The sequence below is a fragment of the Hyla sarda genome, chromosome 1 (genome assembly GCF_029499605.1).
Source record: "Hyla sarda isolate aHylSar1 chromosome 1, aHylSar1.hap1, whole genome shotgun sequence".
Taxonomy (NCBI): Eukaryota; Metazoa; Chordata; class Amphibia; order Anura; family Hylidae; genus Hyla; species Hyla sarda.
The window spans coordinates 357,053,485-357,073,530 of record NC_079189.1 but is presented as its reverse complement, the minus strand read 5'-3'; the positions used below and the strand labels follow the sequence as shown (position 1 = coordinate 357,073,530).

Below are 20,046 nucleotides of genomic sequence, written 5' to 3'. Positions count from 1 at the left end.
GGTACTGGAAGGATGAAGAATTTTTAATAGAAGTAATTAACAAATCTGTTTAACTTCCTGGCACCAGTTTTAAAAAAAAAAGTTTTCCACCAGAGTACCCTTAGAGGCTGGAGCCAAGTTGGACTGGGTTTCACAGACAGAGATCCCAAGTTGGCACAAAAAGGAGTTCAGTGTTTTAAGGCACTTGGGGGGAGATTCATCAAAACCTGTCCAGAAGAAAAGTTGCTGGGTTGCCCATAGCAACTAATCAGATCGCTTCTTTCATTTTTGAAAAGGCCTCTGAAAAATGAGAAGCAATTTGACTAGTTTCTATGGGCAACTGGACAACTTTTCCTCTGCACAAGTTTTGATAAATCTCCCCCTCAGTGTAGTTAAGGTGATTGGCATTGACATCCCTCAAAATATCCCGTAGCCTCAAGCGCACTGCACCCCCTATTCCTTTCTATGGCAAATATTCATATGCATACTGGGCGGGAATAGGGGCGGGGCAGAGTTGGGGCCAGGGGTGGAGGCTTGCTGGGGGCCCTTAGTCGTGTCAGTCCGCCCCTGACTGTATATATGGAGTTTTGTTTAGTAACAGTAAAGTAACATAGTTTATAAGGTTGAAAAGAAAACAGTCCATCAAGTTCAACCTATAACCGTACTGTTTGATCCAGAGATCCAAAATGAGAGTGATGCCAATTGCCCCTTAACAAAGGAAAAATTCCTTCCCGACTCCCATATAAAATCATAAGTCCCTGAATCTGCATTCTATCCTAATTAATCAAGTACAGTGATCCCCTGACCTGCGATGGCCCCGACATACGATAATTTCAACATACGATGGCCTCTCAGAGTCGGGGCCATCGCATAAACGGCTATCTGGCAGCGCAGACTGCTTCAGCTGCTGGCGGATAGCCATTTAAAGTGCCTAGTGTGGTCCGGTGATGGTCACTCACCTGTCCGCGACGTTCCGGACCGTCCTCTTCGGGCTCCTCTGCATGGACGTCGCTCTCCTTTGTTGTCATCACGTCGCCGCACACACCGTCCCGTCATCCAATAGGAGCGGCGTGTGCAGCGACGTGATGACGGCGATGAAGAGCGACGATCCCGGCCAGCAGAGATGGTCCGGAGTGGCGGGGACACCCCGGGGATGCGGCAACAGCGATGGAGGGCGACATCCAGGGCAGCGGTGACGGTCCGGAGCGGCGGGGACAGGTGAGTATAACTTCCTATACTTTACATTGCACTGATCCCTCAACATACGATGGTTTCAACTAACAATGGTTCATTTGGAACAAATTACCATCGTATGTTAACCCCTTGGGGACGGAGCCCATTATGACCCTAAGGACGGGAGCATTTTTTGCAAATCTGATCACTGTCACTTTAAGCATTAATAACTCTGGGATGCTTTTACTTATAAATTTGATTCCGAGATTGTTTTTTCGTGACATAATCTACTTTATGGTAGTGGTAAATTTTCGTCGATACTTGCATCATTTCTTGGTGAAAAATTCAAAAATTTGATGAAAAATTTGAAAATTTTGCATTTTTCTAACTTTGAAGCTCTCTGCTTGTAAGGAAAATAGACATTCCACATAAATTATATATTGATTCACAAATACAATATGTCTACTTTATGTTTGCATCATAAAGTTGACATGTTTTTACTTTTGAAAGACATCAGAGGGCTTCAAAGTTCAGCAGCAATTTTACAATTTTTCACAAAATTTTCAAAATCTGAATTTTTCAGGGACCAGTTCTGTTTTGAAGAGGATTTGAAGGGCCTTCATATTAGAAATACCCCACATATGACCCCATTATAAAAACTGCACCCCTCAAAGTATCCAAAATGACATTCAGTAAGTTTGTTAACCCTTTAGGTGTTTCACAGGAATAGCAGCAAAGTGAAGGAGAAAATTCAAAATCGTCATTTTTTACACTCTCGTGTTCTTGTAGACCCAATTTTTTATTTTTAAAAGCTGTAATAGGAGAAAAAGACCCCCAAAATTTGTAACCCAATTTCTCTAGATTAAGGAAATACCTCATATGTGTATGTCGAGTGTTCGGCGGGCGCAGTAGAGGGCTCAGAAGGGAAGGAGCGACAATGGGATTTTGGAGAGTGAATTTTGCAGCAATGGTTTTTGGGGGGCATGTCACCTTTAGGAAGCCCATATGGTGCCAGAACAGCAGAAAACCCCCCACATGGCATACCATTTTGGAAACTACACCCCTCAAGGCACGTAACAAGGGGTCCAGTGAGCCTTAACACCTCACAGGTGTTTGACGACTTTTCGTTAAAATCGGATGTGTAAATGAAGAAAATAATTTTTTCACTAAAGTGCAGGTTTTTCCCCCCAAATTTACAATTTTTACAAAAGGTAATGGGAGAAAATGCCCCCCAAAATTTGTAACCCCATCTCTTCTGAGTATGGAAATACCCCATGTTAGGATGTAAAATGCTCTGCTGGCGCACTACAATGCTCAGAAGAGGAGCGCCATTGGGCTTTTGGAAAGCAAATTCGTTTGGAATGGTAGTTAGGGGCCATGTGCGTTTACAAAGCCCCCCCGTGGTGCCAGAACAGTGGAACCCCCACATGTGACCCCATTTTGGAAACTACACCCCTCACAGAATTTAATAAGGGGTGCAGTGAGTATTTACACCCCACTGGCGTTTGACAGATGTTTGGAACAGTGGGCTGTGCAAATGAAAAATTACATTTTTCATTTTCACGGACTACTGTTCCAAAAATCTGTCAGACACCTGTGGGGTGTAAATGCTCACTGAACCCCTTAATACATTACATAGGGGTGTAGTTTTCAAAATGGGGTCACATGTGGGGGGGTCCATTGTTCTGGCACTATGGGGGCTTTGTAAACACACATGGCCTTCAATTCCGGACAAATTTTCTCTTCAAAATCCCATTGGCGCTCCTTCTATTCTGAGCATTGTAGTGCGCCAGCAGAGCACTTTACATCCACATATGGGGCATACAAATGGGGTTACAAATTTTGGGGGCCTTTTTCCAATTTTCCCTTGTCAAAATGAAAAATTTCGGGTAACACCAGCATTTTAGTGAAAACCTTTTTTTTTTTTTTTTTTTTTCATTTTCCCATCCAAATTTTATGAAAATTCGTCAAACACCTGTGGGGTGTTAAGGCTCACTATACCCCTTGTCAAGTTCCTTGAGGGGTGTAGTTTCCAAAATGGGGTCACATGTGGGTATTTATGTTTTTGCATTTATGTCAGAACCACTGTAAAATCAGCCACCCCTGTGCAAATCACCAATTTAGGCCTCAAATTTACATGGTGCGCTCTCACTCCTGAGCCTTGTTGTGCGCCCACAGAGCATTATACACCCACATATGGCGTATTTCCGTACTCAGGAGAAATTGCGTTACAAATTTTGGGGGTCTTTTTTTTCTTTTACTGCTTGTGAAAATAAAAAGTATGGGGCTCCACCAGCATGTTAGTGTAAAACATTTTTTTTTTACACTAAACCTGCCCGTGTAAATGTACCCTGTACGTTCACATGGGGGCGCAAACCTCCAGCTGTTTCAAAACTACAACTCCCAGCGTGTACTGACTGAGGAGTTGTACTTTTGCAACAGCTGTAGGCACACTGGTTGGAAAACCTTCAGCTGTTGCAAAACTACAACTCCCAGCATGTACTGATCGCCGAAGGGCATGCTGGGAGATGTAGTTATGCAATAGCTGGAGATACATAACTACAACTTCCAGCATGCCGACACAGCTGTTTGCTGTCTGCGCATGCTGGGATTTGTAGTTTTGCAACATCTGGAGGGCTACAGTTTATAGACCACTGCCCAGTGATCTCCAAACTGTGACCCTCCAGATGTTGCAAAACTACAAATCCCAGCATGCCCAGACAGCAAAGAGCTGTTTGGGCATGCTAGGAGTTGTAGTTTTGCAAGATCTGGAGGGATACAGTTTAGAGACCACTGTATAATGGTCTCAAACTGCAGTCCTCCAGCTGTTGCAAAACTACATATTCCAGCATGCCCAAACAGCAAACTGCTGTCTGGGCATGCTGGGAGTTGTAGTTTTGAAACATCTGGAGGGCTACAGGTTAGAGACCACTGTATAATGGTCTCAGACTGTAGCCCCCCAGATGTTGCTAGGCAACTTACCGGCTTCTGTCGGATCCAGGGAGCCGTCCTCTTCTGCTGCCCGCCGATCACTGTCGCTCCGCTGCCTCCGGACGGGTAAGTTGACGCCGGCGCCCGGTCCCCTTCGGTTCCCCGTTCTGCCCCGCCTATTGTGGGTGAGCAGGACGGGGAAAACAAAAGTAAACCCCCCCCCCCCGCCCACCGATCTGCTATTGGTGGTCGTGTCTAGACCACCAATAGCAGGGATAGGTGGGGTGGCACCCCTGCCACCTCACTCCTATCCCTTCAGGGGGATCATGGGTGTCTTAGACAACCGCGATCCCCCTTATATTCCGGGTCACCATAGACCCGTAATGACACGGAATCGGCGCAAATCGCAAGTGTGAATTCACTTGTGATTTGCGCCGATCGCCGACATGGGGCGTCTGATGACCCCCTAGGCATTTGCGCGGGGTGCCTGCTGATTGATATCAGTAGTCCCCGCGGCGGGGACCGAAATTCCCACGGGCATATGAATACGCCCTTCGTCCTTAAGTACCAGGACGCAAGAGCGTATGCATACGCCCTTCGTCCCCAACAGGTTAAGGGACCACTGTACTCATAATAATTTTCAAAAAGAAAAAATACATTGGGCTCCCCTTGTTTAACCCTTAAGGACAATTTTATTTTTACATTTTCGTTTTTTCCTCCTTGCCTTCTAAAAATCATAACTCTTTTATATTTTCATCCACAGACTAGTATGAGGGCTTGTCTTTTGCACAAACAGTTGTCCTTTGTAATGACATCACTCATTTTACCATAAAACATGGCGCAACAAAAAAAAAATACTATTTGTGTGGGGAAATTGATAAGAAAACATCTATTTTGCAAATATTGGAAGTTTTTGTTTTCATGCTGTACACTGTATGGTAAAATAGACCTGTTTTTTTTTTATTCTGTGGGTTAATGCGATTAAAATGATACCCATTATTACATACTTTTTCTATTATTATACTGCTTAAAAAAAATTGCAAACTTTTTAACCAAATTAGTGCGTTTAACCCCTTAAAGACGGAGCCCATTTTCACCTCTAGGACAAAGCCCTTTTTTGCAAATCTGACCACTGTCACTTTAAACATTAATAACTCTGGAATGCTTTTAGTTATCATTCTGATTCTGAGATAGTTTTTTCGTGACATATTCTACTTTAACATAGTGGTAAATTTTTGTGGAAACTTGCATCCTTTCTTGGTGAAAAATCCCAAAATTTGATGAAAAAATGTAAAATTTAGCATTTTTCTAACTTTGAAGCTCTCTGCTTGTAAGGAAAATGGATATTACAAATAATTTTTTTTTTGGATTCACATATATAATATGTCTACTTTATGTTTACATCATAAAATTGACGAGTTTTTACTTTTGGAAGACACCAGAGGGCTTCAAAGTTCAGCAGCAATTTTCCAATTTTTCCCAAAATTTTCAAACTCGCAATTTTTCAGGGACCAGTTCAGGTTTGAAGTGGATTCGAAGGGTCTTCATATTAGAAATACCCCATAAATGACCCCATTATAAAAACTGCACCCCCCAAAGTATTCAAAATGACATTCAGTAAATGTTTTAACCCTTTAGGTGTTTCACAGGAAAAGCAGCAAAGTGAAGGAGAAAATTCAAAATCTTCATTTTTTACACTCGCATGTTCTTGTAGACCCTATTTTTTAACTTTTACAAGGGGTAAAAGGAGAAAATGTATACTTATATTTGTAGCCCAATTTCTCTTGAGTAAGCACATACCTCATATGTCTATGTAAAGTGTTCGGCGGGCGCAGTAGAGGGCTCAGAAGCGTAGGAGCGACAAGGGGATTTTAGAGAGTACGTTTTTCTGAAATGGTTTTTGGGGGGCATGTCGCATTTAGGAAGCCCCTATGGTGCCAGAACAGCAAAAAAAAACACATGGCATACCATTTTGGAAACTAGACCCCTTGAGGAACATAACAAGGAATAAAGTGAGCCTTAATACCCCACAGGTGTTTCACGACTTTTGCATATGTAAAAAAAAAAATATATAATTTCACTGAAATGTTGGTTTTCCCCCAAATATCACATTTTTTAAAGGGTTAATAGCAGAAAAGATCCCCCAAAATTTGAAACCCCATCTCTTCTGAGTATGGAGGTACCCCATAAGTGGACCTGAAGTGCACTGCGGGCGAACTACAATGCTCAGAAGAGAAGGCGTCATATTTGGCTTTTTGAGAGCAAATTTTGCTCGGGGGGGCATGTCGCATTTAGGAAGCCCCTATGGTGCCAGAACAGCAAAATAACCCCCACATGGCATATCATTTTGGAAACTAGACCCCTCACAGAATGTAATGAGGGGTACAGTGAGCATTTACCCCCCCCCCCCCCCCCCCACTGATGTCTGACAGATCTTTGGAACAGTGGGCTGTGCAAAATTTTTCATTTTCACGGACCACTGTTCCAAAGATCCGTCAGACACCTGTGGGGTGTAAATGCTTGCTGCACCCCTTATTACATTCCGTGAGGGGTGTAGTTTCCAAAATGGGGTCACATGTGGGTGTTTTTTTTTTTTTTTGCGTTTGTCAGAACCGCTGTAACAATCAGCCACCCCTGTGCAAATCACCTCAAATGTACATGGCGCACTCTCCCTTCTGGGCCTTGTTGTGCGCCCCCAGAGCACTTTGCGCCCACATATGGGGTATCTCCGTACTCGGGAGAAATTGCATTACAAATTTTGGGGGGCGTTTTTCCCTTTTACCTCTTGTGAAAATGAAAAGTATAGGGCAACACCAGCATGTTAGTGTAAAAATTATTTTTTTACACTAACATGCTGGTGTAGACCCCAACTGTTCCTTTTCATAAGGGGTAAAAGGAGAAAAAGCCCCCCAAAATTTGTTAGGCAATTTCTCCCGAGTACGGCGATACCCCATATGTGGCCCTAAACTGTTGCCTTGAAATACGACAGGGCTCCAAAGTGAGAGCGCCATGCGCATTTGAAGCCTGAATTAGGGACTTGCATAGGGGTGGACATAGGGGTATTCTATGCCAGTGATTCCCAATCAGGGTGCCTCCAGCTGTTGCTAAACTCCCAGCATGCTTGGACAGTCAATTGCTGTCCAGAAATGCTGGGAGTTTTTGTTTTGCAACAGCTGGAGGCTCCATCTTAGAAACACTGCCATACAATACGTTTTTCATTTTTATTGGGGAAGGGGGGTGGTGGGGTGGGGGGGGGGGGGGCAGTGTACGTGTGTATATGTAGTGTTTTACTCTTTATTTTATGTTAGTGTAGTGTAGTGTTTTTAGGTTACATTCACACTGGCGGCGGATTACACTCCCGCTAGGAGTTTGAGCTGCGGCGAAAAATTTCCCGCAGCTCAAATTTGTAGCGGGGAAATCACTGTAATCTGCCGCCAGTGTGAATGTAGCCTGTACATTCACACGGGAGTGGGGTCAAAACTACAACTCCCAGCATGCACTGACAGACCATGCATGCTGGGAGTTGTAGTTTTGCAACAGCTGGAGGCGCACTGGATGGAAAACCTTGAGTTAAGTTCTATGACCTAACTCAGTATTTTCCAACCAGTGTGCCTCCAGGGCATGCTGGGAGATGTAGTTATGCAATGGCTGGAGGCACGCAAGTACAACTCCCAGCATGCCAAGACAGCCTTATGCTGTTCCTGAATGCTGGGAGTTGTAGTTTTGCAAGATTTAGAGGGGTTCAGGTTGTAAATCACTGTCCAGTGGTCTCAAAACTGTGGCCCTCCAGATGTTGCAAAACTACAACTCGCACCATGCCCAGACAGCAAACTGCTGTCTGGGCATGCTGAGAGTTGTAGTTTTGCAACATCTGGAGGGCTACAGTTTGAGACCACTTAGTGATCTACATCCTGAACCCCTCTAAATATTGCAAAACTACAAGTCCCAGCATGCCCACACAGCAAACAGCTGTCTGGGCATGCTGGGAGTTGTAGTTTTGCAACATCTGGAGGGCCACGGTTTAGAGACCACTGTAATCTGTGGCCCTCCGGATGTTGCCAGGCAACAACTCACCTAGCAGGACCCGGAAGTATTGCTGCCGCCGCCGCACGTGGGGGAGGATCGCGAACGGGGATCCGGGATCCAGGTAGGGACCTTCGGCGCCGCCCTTCCCTGGACGGTTCCCCCGTTTTGCCCAGACACCGACAGGTGGGCAAAGCGGGGGAACCGAACTTTAACCCCCCCTCCCCCAGTCTGCTATCGGTCGGTCGCTCGGCCGACCAATAGCAGGGATAGGAGGGGTGGCACCCCTGCCACCAAACTCCTATCCCTTTAGGTGGATCGAGGGTGTCTCGGACACCCCCGATCCCTCTTATTTTCCGGGTCACCAGTGACCCGTATGACCCGGAATCGCGCAGATCGCAGGTCTGAATTGAGGACCCCCCCTCGGCGATGTGCCGGGATGCCTGCTGTTAGATAACAGCAGTCATCCCGGTCCGATCACCGCTACCGGTGACGCGGCGCTCCCGGAACCCCGCGACGTACATGTACGTCGCCGCGCGCCAAGTGACACTTTGTGGCGCCGTACATGTACGTCGCTCGTCGTGAAGGGGTTAACATCCCTCTATTTTGCTTACCTATAACTTTTTTATTTTTCTGTATTAGCGGCGGTATGAGGGCTCATTTTTTTTTCTTCGTGATCTGTAATTTTTTTTGATACCACAATTGCATATAGAAAACTTTTAATACATTTTTTTATCAATTTTATTTGGAATAAAATGTTATAAAAAAGCAGAAATTTTGTATTTTTTTTTGTTTTTTTTAACGTTCACACCGTTCACCGTACTGGATAATTAACATTATTTTTTAATAGATCGGATATTTATGCACGCGGCAATACCAAATATGTTTATAAAAAAAAAATGTTACACTTTTTGGGGGTAAAATGGGGAAAAACGCAAAGTTTACATTTTTATTGGGGGAGGGCATTTTTCTAATTTTTTTACTTTTATTTTTTACTTTTATTTTTACACTTTAGTAGTCCCAATAGAGGACTATTTATAGCAATCATTCGATTGCTAATACTGTTCAGTGCTATGCATAGGGCATAGCACTGATCAGTGTTATCGGTCATCTTCTGCTCTGGTCTGCTCAATCTCAGACCAGAGTAGAAGACCTGTGGAAGGCAGCGGAGGAAGGTGAGGGGACCTCCGTCTGCCGTTCTGGATGATCGGATCTCCGTGGAATCTGTATTGATCACTGCATCTGAGAGGTTAATGGAAGACATCCACGTGATCGCAGATGTAGTCCATTACCGGCGGGTCCCTGGCTGCTATCAGCAGCTGGGACCTGCCGCTCATGACCCAAGCATTGCTCCAATGCACGTGGTCATGTATAGGACGTAAATGTACATCATGGTGCTTTAAGTACCACCACACCAGGACATACATTTACGGCCTGCGTTGTTAAGGGGTTAATGATGCAGCCTTCAGTCAAAGTCACTTTTGCACTCTACAAAGTCAAATTTTCAAGGTTTGCAATAATTCTCAATTCATTCTGGAGAAAAAGATGATCGTCATTCCTCAAGTAAGGAAATCCTTGAAATGGTGGATAAGTAAAGAGAACCTGATGCACAGAGTTGCCTGGATTCTCTTTCAACAATAATGGTTACGACAGACGCAAGTCTGCAAGTTTGGGGGGCACATGTCCCAGGTCACTCTTATTAAGGTATATGGTCTGCAGAAACCTGTCTTCATTCCTCAAACTTTCAGGAACTGAAAGCACTATTTAAGGCATTAAAGGGTGCCAGAAAGTTAAACAGATTTCTAAATTAAAATCTTAATCCTTCCAGTACTTATTAGCTGCTGAATACTACAGAGGAAATTATTTTCTTTTTGGAACACAGAGCTCTGCTGACATCATGAGCACAGTGCTCTCTGCTGACATCTCTGTCCATTTTAAGAACTGTCCAGAGTAGGAGAAAATCCTACAGTTCCTAAAATGGACAGATATGTCAGCAGAGAGCACTGTGCTTGTGATGGTAGCAGAGAGCACTGTGTTCCAAAAAGAAAATAATTTCCTCTGTAGTATTCAGCAGCTAATAAGTACTGAAAGGATTAAGATTTTTTAATAGAAGTAATTTACAAATCTGTTTAACTTTCTGGCACCAGTTGATTTAAAAAAAAAATTCCACCAGAGTACCCCTTTAACCCCTTAACGACGAAGGACTTAAATGTACGTCCTGGTGATGCGATACTTAACGCACCAGGATGTACATTTATGTCCTAAGCATAACCGCGAGCATCGGAACGATGCCCGGATCATGGGCGGCAGGTCCCGGCTGTTGATCGCAGCCAGGGAAACGTCAGTAATGGCGGACATCCGCGATCCCGTGGATGTCTGCCATTAATCCCTCAGATGCCGTGATCAATACAGATCACGGCAGCTGCAGCATCGCGGTCACTTAATTGGATGATCGGATTGCCCGCAGCGCTGCCGCTGCCGATCATCCAGCACGGCAGCCAGAGGTCCCCTCACCTGCCTTCCCGCAGACCAGAGCAGAAGATGACCGATAATGCTGATCAGTGCTGTGTCCTATACATAGCACTGAACAGGATTAGCAATCGAATGATTGCTTTAAATAGTCCCCTATGGGGACTATTAAAGTGTAAAAATTAAAGTAAAAAAAGAAAGTAAAAAAAATGTGAAAACCCCCCTCCCCCAATAAAAACGTAAATTGTCCCATTTTCTCTATTTCAACCCCGAAAAGTGTTCAAACAATATTTTATATACATACTTGGTATCGCCGCATGCATAAATATCTGAACTATTAAAATAAAATGTTAATGATACCGCACGGTGAACGGCGTGAACGTAAAAAAAAAAGTCCAAAATAGCTGCTTTTTTATAACATTTGATTCCAATTTTTTTTTTAGAAAAAATGTATTAAAAGTTTTATATAAGCAAATATGGTATAAATAAAAAGTACAGATCACGGCGCAAAAAATGAGCCCTCATACCGCCGCTTATACGGAAAAATGAAAAAGTTATAGGTCTTCAAATTAGGGGGATCTTAAACGTACTAATTTGGTTAAAAAGTTTGTGATTTTTTTTAAGCGCAACAGTAATGGAAAAGTATGTTATCATGGGTATCATTTTAATCGTATTGACCCAAAGAATAAAAAACACATGTCATTTTTACCATAAATTGTACGGCGTGAAAACAAAACCTTCCAAAATTAGAAAAATTGCGTTTTCTTTTTAATTTCCCCACACAAATAGTATTTTTTTGGTTGCATCATACATTTTAAGGTAAAGTGAGTGATTGCATTACAACGGACAACTGGTCACGCAAAAAACAAGCCCTGATACTAGTCTGTGGATGAAAATATAAAAGAGTTATGATTTTTTTGAAGGCGAGGAGGAAAAAATGAAAACGTAAAAATAAAATTGTCTGCGTCCTTAAGGCCCAAATGGGCTGCGTCCTCAAGGGGTTAATACAGTTGTTGCATAGAGTTATAAAGAGCAGGGTTGAATTGCCCTGTGATAACTTCTAAATCTGGCCGTGTTACTTTTGTGAGACAAATTAATGACCACTGCACAATGTGATCTAAATATGAACACTTAGGGGGATATTTATCAAAACTTGTGCAGAGGAAGACTGGTGTAGCTGCCCATAGCAACCAATCAGATTCCTTCTTTCATTTTTCACAGGCCTCTTTAAAAGTTAAAGAAGCGATCTGATTTCCATGGGCAACTCCACCACTCTTCCTCTACACAGGTTTTGATAAATTACCCTCTTAATGATCAGGAAATGTAAACATTCTAAATCAAATGTCTCGGAAAAAGTTGCACAGGGCCAGCCTGCAAGTTTTCCTGCAACAAATTTAGACCAAAATAACAGTCTAAACAGATTACCGTAATTAATTTACTCACTGTACCTACTGTTAAGTTTTGAAGTTGCTTTGCTGCATTTTGAAGTTGAGGGTGCCTCGAATCTCTACAGGGCACAATAAAACCTCAAATATGAAGGCATTCTGGAGCGAAATATGCTGCCTAGTTTCAGACAGCCTAGTTTCGGTTGCAGGTCACAGGTCCTCCAACAGGGTTATGACCCATAACACACAGCTAGAAACATCCAAGAAGGGTTAAGAGCAAAACTTTGGACTTTTCTAAAGTGGCCTTTTATGAGTCTTGATCTAAATTATATTAAACATGTGAAACAAGGTAAAACATTCAGTCTAGAGAAGGCACCCTTCACACCTTTAACAGCTGCAGCAGTTAGTTTATGAGGAGTGGGCCAAGATTTCTGTAACAGAGTTTTATTACTTTTTTTAAATAATTCTGTTGAACCACAATTAACTTTACCTTTTTTATTATTAAAATATAGACTTGCATTTAGAGGGCGGGCCGTGATGTCACAAGAGGGTGGGGACATGACAATGCTCTGGCCCCTGCATCGCCAGTCATCAGATGACTGTGGTGCTGCAGGAGAGATTGCGGGGGTTCCTAGCGGCGGTACCCCTGCGATCAGACATCTTATCCCTTATCCTTTGGATAGGGGATAAGATGTCTAGGGGCGGAGTACCCCTTTAACCCTTTCACAACAATGGACATAATTGTAAGTCCTGGTCTCCCGGTACTTACCGCGACAGAACGTACATTTACGTCCTGTACATGAATTGACCGCAGGAGCTGATAATGGCAGACATCCCTTCAGATGCCATGATCAATACTGATTGTGCCATTATTCAGGCTCAGGAGGACTAATCAGACCTCCTGTGATCACAGGGGTCTGATGAGTCAAAATGGCCACTGGAGGGGCCTTCATCTGCCTCCTGGCCGTCTCCAGTAATCTACTTCTCTGGTCTTCTAGAAGACAGACCAGAGGAAAAGAACGCCAATATTACTATTGATTGTTATAATTAGTTCCCTATGGGGACATGAAAAGTATAAAGTTAAAAAAAAAATATATATAACGTATTTATGTCTAACTTACTCACAATCCTATAAAGAAGATATAAAGAAGATAACTTGGCAATCCACTTGCATTTAATATGTGCAAAGCTTTATTAGCAATCCTATTTACATAAACCAAATGTAACCTTTTGGTATAAACTGGACCTTTCTCAGACCGGATTGCTGTGGAGGAGATGGATAAAGTCAAGGAGAAAAAAGGCCATGAACCGTGCACCGAAGTATATAGAATTGGCTTCCTATAGTCGCATAAGGAGTGACTATACACTTCTGTTTTCTTTTCATCACATAGTGCTTCACGTAAGCCCTTCCTTTCATACTTTGTTGATGTATACCTTGTATGAAGTTTAAGTTTGTTCATTTTGCTCATTTTCTTATTTAAAGTTGTTTCTACCTGTTTTATATGCCTAATGTGCATAACTAAATTAATGTATTAATGTTAAACCAAAAAAAACTTTTTTTTGTAATTTTGCAGTTTTTTCCTGATGAATAGATTAATCAATTTTGAAAATAATTGTTTGTTGCAGCCCTAATGTTAATGATCCCTTATGGTGAATGGCACAAATTTAACAAAAAATACCTCATCAATATTTCCTGCCTCATCAATATTTCCCTTTGCCTCTGCCCCCTTCCTAAATATGCTAACATCTTCAGTCAGGGGAGGGGGGCACACTGCACCTCGCTACACCCGGCAGCCAAGAGGTACCGGCGCCTATGCTCTGCTCTTAGGGGGAGAGCGCTAATCTCTTTCCGCCCCCAGACTCTTATGTTGCAGATGTGAGAGTGAATATATAAGCATATTTAGGAAGGGGGCAGGGCCACTAGGGGAATATTATATTGATGAGGTATGTGAGCTGGATGAGCCAGCTCCCTGCCTCCATTGCACAAGGCTGTGCAATAGCTACAGAATGATACCTGGGCAGAAATCAGCAAAAGGCTTCATGAAAAAATATGAGTAACCTCCCGTTTTAAAACTCTTTACCTGCAGTATAACCCAGTATACTGGGTTTAATGCAGGATAAATAGCTGTCATTTTTTCTTTAAATGGGCACTGTCATGAAATCAAAAAAATGATATGTTGTAGTACTTAAGTACTACAACATATCTCTAATATACTTTAATTAAAAAAAGTGATTTTAAAACAGTTTAAAATCACTTTTAAATTCGGCCACTAGGGGTCACCCTCCTAGTGGCCGAATGAATTCGGCAGTGACGTCAATAATGAATTTCGACTCGTTGAAGCCTGGCAACGAGTCGGAATTCATTCACTGCGGTGCTCGCTCCCGCCTGTCAATCAGGCCGGCGGGAGCGAGCGATTTGAAGGAAGAGGACGTGCGCAAGCTCCCTGGCCTTGCACGCCGGCCCCGGCTCCCGGCGACAGGTAAAATTCTCAATGTGACTGTTTTCAATGCTTATGCTTTTGCAGAGGGAGGGGGAGTAGTGGGTTGAGCTGCGCAGCGGGGCCAGGGGGGTTGCGGGCTATACAGTAGGCCTCCATTTGTTTCCCCACTACAACTCCCAGCATGCCCTGACAGCCAATAGATGTCAGGGCAAGCTGGGAGTTGTAGTGGGGAAACAGCTGGAGGGACACTGAATAGGTGAACTAAGGTGGGGTGGGGAGGGAGTTGAGCGGCACGACGGGGCCAGAGGGGGGGGGGTTTGCCAGCTGCTCGGCGGGGAGCGGGATGTGCGGCCACCACGGTGTTCACCTATACAGTATGCCTCCAGTTGTTTCCCCACTACAACTCCCAGCATACCCTGACAGCCAATAGATGTCAGGGCAAGCTGGGAGTTGCAGTGGGGAAACAGCTGGAGGCACCCTGTATAGGTGAACTACGGGCGGAAGTGTCAGCCCCAGCAGGCATCAGTGACGTGGTGCCTGCTGGGGAAGTCTGCCTGGTAGTGAGCACACTACCAGGCAGACAAAAAGGCATTTTTAATATGTAAAAAAAAAAAATTAAAGGCAGAGAGGGGGTTAGGGATAGATGGGTAATAGGCAGGGACAGGACAGAAAAAAAAAAAGTGATGGTGGGAGCTACCCTTTAAGCTTCTTGGCAATGGAGTTCACCAGAGCTTCACAAGTTGCCACTGGAGTCCTCTTCCACTTCTCGATGATGACATCACAATGCTAATATATGTTAGAGACCTTGTGCTCCCCCACTTTTCATTTAAAGATGCCCCATAGATGATCCATAGGGTTTAGGTCTGGAGAAATGCTTGGCCAGGCCATATCCTTTGCCCTCAGCTTATTTATCAAGAAGGTTGTCTTGGAGATGTGTTTGGGCTCACTATGTATTACTAATAGATCACCATAGGTAATCCAATAAAGGTCCTGCAGATCCCAACCACGAAAACTAAAATATATACAAGACTTTAATGTGCAGGTCCAAAAATAATAAAGTGCAAAGAAGGAAAAATCACACATTAAAAACACTGTGTGCTCCTAACCAAAACATTTAGAATCATCATGGGCTCAGCCAGCTCCACCATAGTTCTCAACTTGTAGGAGACACACCCAGGTTCATGTCTCTTAACTACTATTTGTTAGGGCACACAGCAATTTAAAACCATAACACTGCCCCCCCCCCCCAACATTTCACCACTAAGTGGCTTTGTCAAGAGGCAAATGGGCAATGGCGACCAGAAACTACTGCGCAGACACTGTGAATATGTGTACATCTATGAACCCTTGAAGCCGTTGGCTATGTTTTCGCGCAGCCTGGAGTGAGCACCTCGGACTCGCGCGCATGCGTGGTACGGCACTTAGACACACATACATTCTAAGTCCGTGCGCAGTTTATTCTGCACAGTGTTTACCAGTGATGTCAGTGCCGGAAGTCCGAACTGACTCCTATAAGAAAGAGATACGTGGCAGACAACTAGTGGCAAGTAAATAAGTGTTATGGTTGGCTGTTGAATCTGCCATTTATGCCACAACAATTGCTGATTGGTGTGATTATCACACTGCCTGATGGGAGTTGCTTCTGATTAGAGCAATGAATTATGACATCATAATAGAAGGTGTTAAAAGGTCTGGCTGGCGTTTCTGGTCGCCATTGCCCATTTGCCTCTTGACAAAGCCACTTAGTGGTGAAACGTTGGGGGGGGGGGGGGGGCAGTGTTACGGTTTTAAATAGCTGTGTGCCCTAACAAATATTAGTTAAGAGACATGAACCTGGGTGTGTCTCCTACAAGTTGAGAACTATGGTGGAGCTGGCTGAGCCCATGATGATTCTAAATGTTTTGGTTAGGAGCACACAGTGTTTTTAATGTGTGATTTTTCCTTCTTTGCACTTTATTATTTTTGGACCTGCACATTAAAGTCTTGAATATATTTTAGTTTTCGTGGTTGGGATCTGCAGGGCCTTTATTGGATTACCTATGGTGATCTATTAGTAATATATTGTAAAATTGCCCTCCAACCATTGGTCTCGCTTTTGTTTAATAACATGGGCTCACTATGTCGCTCATGTTGAAATACTGCCTTGCAGTCTCCAAGTATGTTATAGTACATGTTGCATTCATGTTCCCTCGATGAACTGTTGCTCCCAGGTCTCAGCAGCACTCATGCAGCCCCAGATGATGACACTACTACCACCATGCTTGACTGTAGGCAAGAAACACTTGTCTTTGTACACCTCACCTGGTTGCTGCCACACAAGGGAGAGAAAGGGGAAAAAGAAAGGAGTAAGGAAAATTGGAAAATCAAGATTGAACCATATATTTAATAATAATTAATTTATTTGTACTGTGTGATAAAACAGAATTTTGGCGAAAGGAGATGTGGCGGAGGGCCCTTGCATTTGCCTCCTACACACACACACACACACACACACACACGTGTGTGTGTGTATATATATATATATATATATATATATATATATATATATATACAATAATAAATAATAGTATTAAAAATATCAAATATATCAATGAACTAAAAGAATAATGGAATTTGATAAAGAGAGTAACCCCTTAGTGTAACATGTGGCAATCTTATCCAATGTCTATAATGGTTACTTTGTGCCAAATGGTCAGTTCTATGCACTGTGTTGTAATCCTGTGGAAAAAAAATGCCCTATGTGGCAATGTTCCTGTGGACAAAAGAAATGTTCCAAATCACTAATGTGTAGCGGTGCTGAGCGCTTTGTGCTCCAATATTCTCCTGTAGAAAAGGCAGTGAAGTTTATAGGTGCAGCACTCTGTGCTGTAGCGGTGCTCCTGTATGTAGAAATGCAAGTCTTTTGGCTGTTTCTGTAAAGTAGAAAACTGGAGGATGTCCCGCTCACCCGTTGTTGGGCCTTGCTGGTTTCCTTCGGCAGCACAGCGAGCCGTGACAGGTAGTTGTCAGTGAGATGCACTGACCTGTATAGTGAATGCTGCAGGGAGTGGAGGCTTCACTGGGCAGGATCTTGTGTCAAAGAAGGTCCGCTCCTGTAGATTGGTGCTGGTTTCTGAGGATGCAGCCGTAGTTATCCGTCACTGATTGCTAAAAGGGTAATTAATGTAAACTGCTCAAGGGGATCATCAAAGAAGGAGCGCACCTTCTTTGACACGAGATCCTGCCCGGATGAAGCCTCCGCTCCCCACAGCACTCGCTGTACAGGTCAGCATGTCTCACTGACAACTACCTGTCACGGCTCGCAGCGCTGCTGGAGGAAAACAGAGAGGCCCAACAACGGGTGAGGGGGACATAGTCACATTTTCTACCTTACAGTAGCAGCCAAAATACTTTTATTTCTCCATGTCGGTGTACTGCTACTGCACTGCCTTTTTTACAGGAGAAGATCACTACACAGTACTGATTTGGAACATTTCTTTTGTCCACATAGTGCATTTTTTTCCACAGGATAGCGCTGACCATTTGGCACACAGTAACCATTATAGACATTGCATAAGACTTCTAATCAACTGCCAAATGTTACACTAAAGGGTTACAATTATAATCAAATTCCATTATTCTTTAAAATAAAAATTTTCATTTGCACAGCCCACTGTTCCAAAGATCTGTCAAACACTTTGTAAACAAACATGGCCTCCAACCAAATTCTCTCTCCAAAAGCTCAATGGCTCTCCTTTTCTTCTGAGCATTGTAGTTCGCCCGCAGAGCACTTTACATCCACATATGGGGTAATTCTATGCTCAGAAGAAATGGGGTTACACATTTTGGGAGGCTTTACCTCCTATTACCCCTTGTGAAAATGAAAAACTTGGGGTAACACCAGCATTTTAGTGAAAAAAATAAAAATTTTCATTTTCACATCCAAATTTAGCAGAAATCTGTTAAGGCTCACTGTACCCTTTGTAGTTTCCATAGTATTCCATGTGTTTTTTTTTTTTTTGTTTTTTTTTTGCTGTTCTGGCACCATAGGGTGTTCCTAAATGTGAAATGCCCCCCAAAAACCATTTCAGCTGAATTTGCTTTCCAAAAGCAAAATGTGACTTCTTCTCTTCTGAGCATTGTAGTGCACCCGCAGTGCACTTGACATCCACACATAGGGTATTTCCATACTCAGAAGAGATGGGGTTACAAATTTTGGGAGGCGCTTTCTCCTATTACCTCCTATTATTCTCCTATTTATTGTAAAAATGTAAAATTTGGGGGAAAACCAGCATTTTAGTGAAAAACCTGTGAGGTGTTAAGGCTTACTGTACCCCTTGTTACGTTCCTTGAGGGGTGTAGTTTTCAAAATAGTATGCCATGTTGTTTTTTTTTTGTTCTGGCACCATAGGGGCTTCAAAAATGTGACATGCCCTCCAAAACCATTTAAGAAAAAAAACACTCTCCAAAATCTCATTGTCGCTCCTTCCCTTCTGAGCCATCTACTACTCCCGCCGAACACTTTACATACACAAATTAGATATTTCCTTACTCGAGAGAAATTGGGTTACAAATTTTGGGGGACTTTTTCTCCTTTTACTCCTTGTGAAAATTCAAAAACATGCGAGTTTAAAAAAATGAAGATTTTGAATTTTCTCCTTCATTTTGCTGCTATTCCTGTGAAACACCAAAAGGGTTAACACTAGAGGTGCACCGAAATGGAAATTTCAGAACCGAAACGAAACCGAAATAAAAAAAAATGTCCGGCCGAAACCGATACCGAAAATGACTTCTCCCCGTCTTCTGGTAAAATGCAGCACTCCGCTCATTAGATTAGATTCCCCCACATTAGATTGCCAGCTCCCCCACATTAGGTCGGGAGTTCCCCCACAATAGTAGGCAGCTCCCCCACAATAGTAGGCAGCTCCCCCACAATAGTAGGCAGCTCCCCCACAACAGTAGGCAGGTTCCCAAATCAGGTCAGCATTTCCCCCACAATAGTAGGCAGGTTCCCCACAATAGTAGGTAGCTCCCCCCAACAATAGTAGGCAGTTCCCACACAATATTATGCAGCTCCCCCCAACAATATTAGGCAGCTCCCCCCACATTAGGTCAGCAGTTCCCCCACAATAGTAGGCAGCTCCCCCCAACAATAGTAGGCAGTTCCCACACAATATTAGGCAGCTCCCCCCAACAATATTAGGCAGCTCCCCCCCCCCACAATATCAGGCAGCTCCCCCCAACAATATTAGGCAGCTTCCCCCAACAATATTAGGCAGCTCCCCCCAACAATATTAGGCAGCTCCCCCCACATTTGTAGGCAGCTCCCCCCCACAATATCAGGCAGCTCCCCCCACAATATTAGGCAGCTCCCCCCAACAATATTAGGCAGCTCCCCCCAACAATATTAGGCAGCTCCCCCCACATTTGTAGGCAGCTCCCCCCCACAATATCAGGCAGCTCCCCCCACAATATTAGGCAGCTCCCCCCAACAATATCAGGCAGCTTCCCCCCCCCACAATATCAGGCAGCTTCCCCCCCCCACAATATCAGGCAGCTCCCCCCAACAATATTAGGCAGCTCCCCCCACATTTGTAGGCAGCTCCCCCCCACAATATCAGGCAGCTCCCCCCACAATATTAGGCAGCTCCCCCCAACAATATCAG

At 43.7% G+C, this 20,046-nt stretch overlaps 1 protein-coding gene and 1 long non-coding RNA gene across 3 annotated transcripts in view; one reads left to right on the top strand and one right to left on the bottom strand.

The window, feature by feature from the left end:
- Positions 1-20,046, bottom strand: part of KIAA2026 (KIAA2026 ortholog) — a 241,774-nt gene that overhangs the window by 111,757 nt on the left and 109,971 nt on the right. Inside the window, exon 1 of one of the 2 annotated variants that reach the window (XM_056521932.1) lies at positions 12,028-12,138. The exons of the other annotated variant lie outside the window; for it this stretch is intronic. The gene's annotated coding sequence lies outside the window, so the exon portion shown is untranslated. Of the gene's footprint in view, positions 1-12,027; positions 12,139-20,046 lie in introns of those variants that run through there. 2 annotated transcript variants of the gene reach the window in all.
- The window catches only part of LOC130274087 (uncharacterized), a 78,319-nt gene that overhangs the window by 21,010 nt on the left and 37,263 nt on the right, over positions 1-20,046 (top strand). The gene's annotated exons all lie outside the window — the stretch shown is intronic.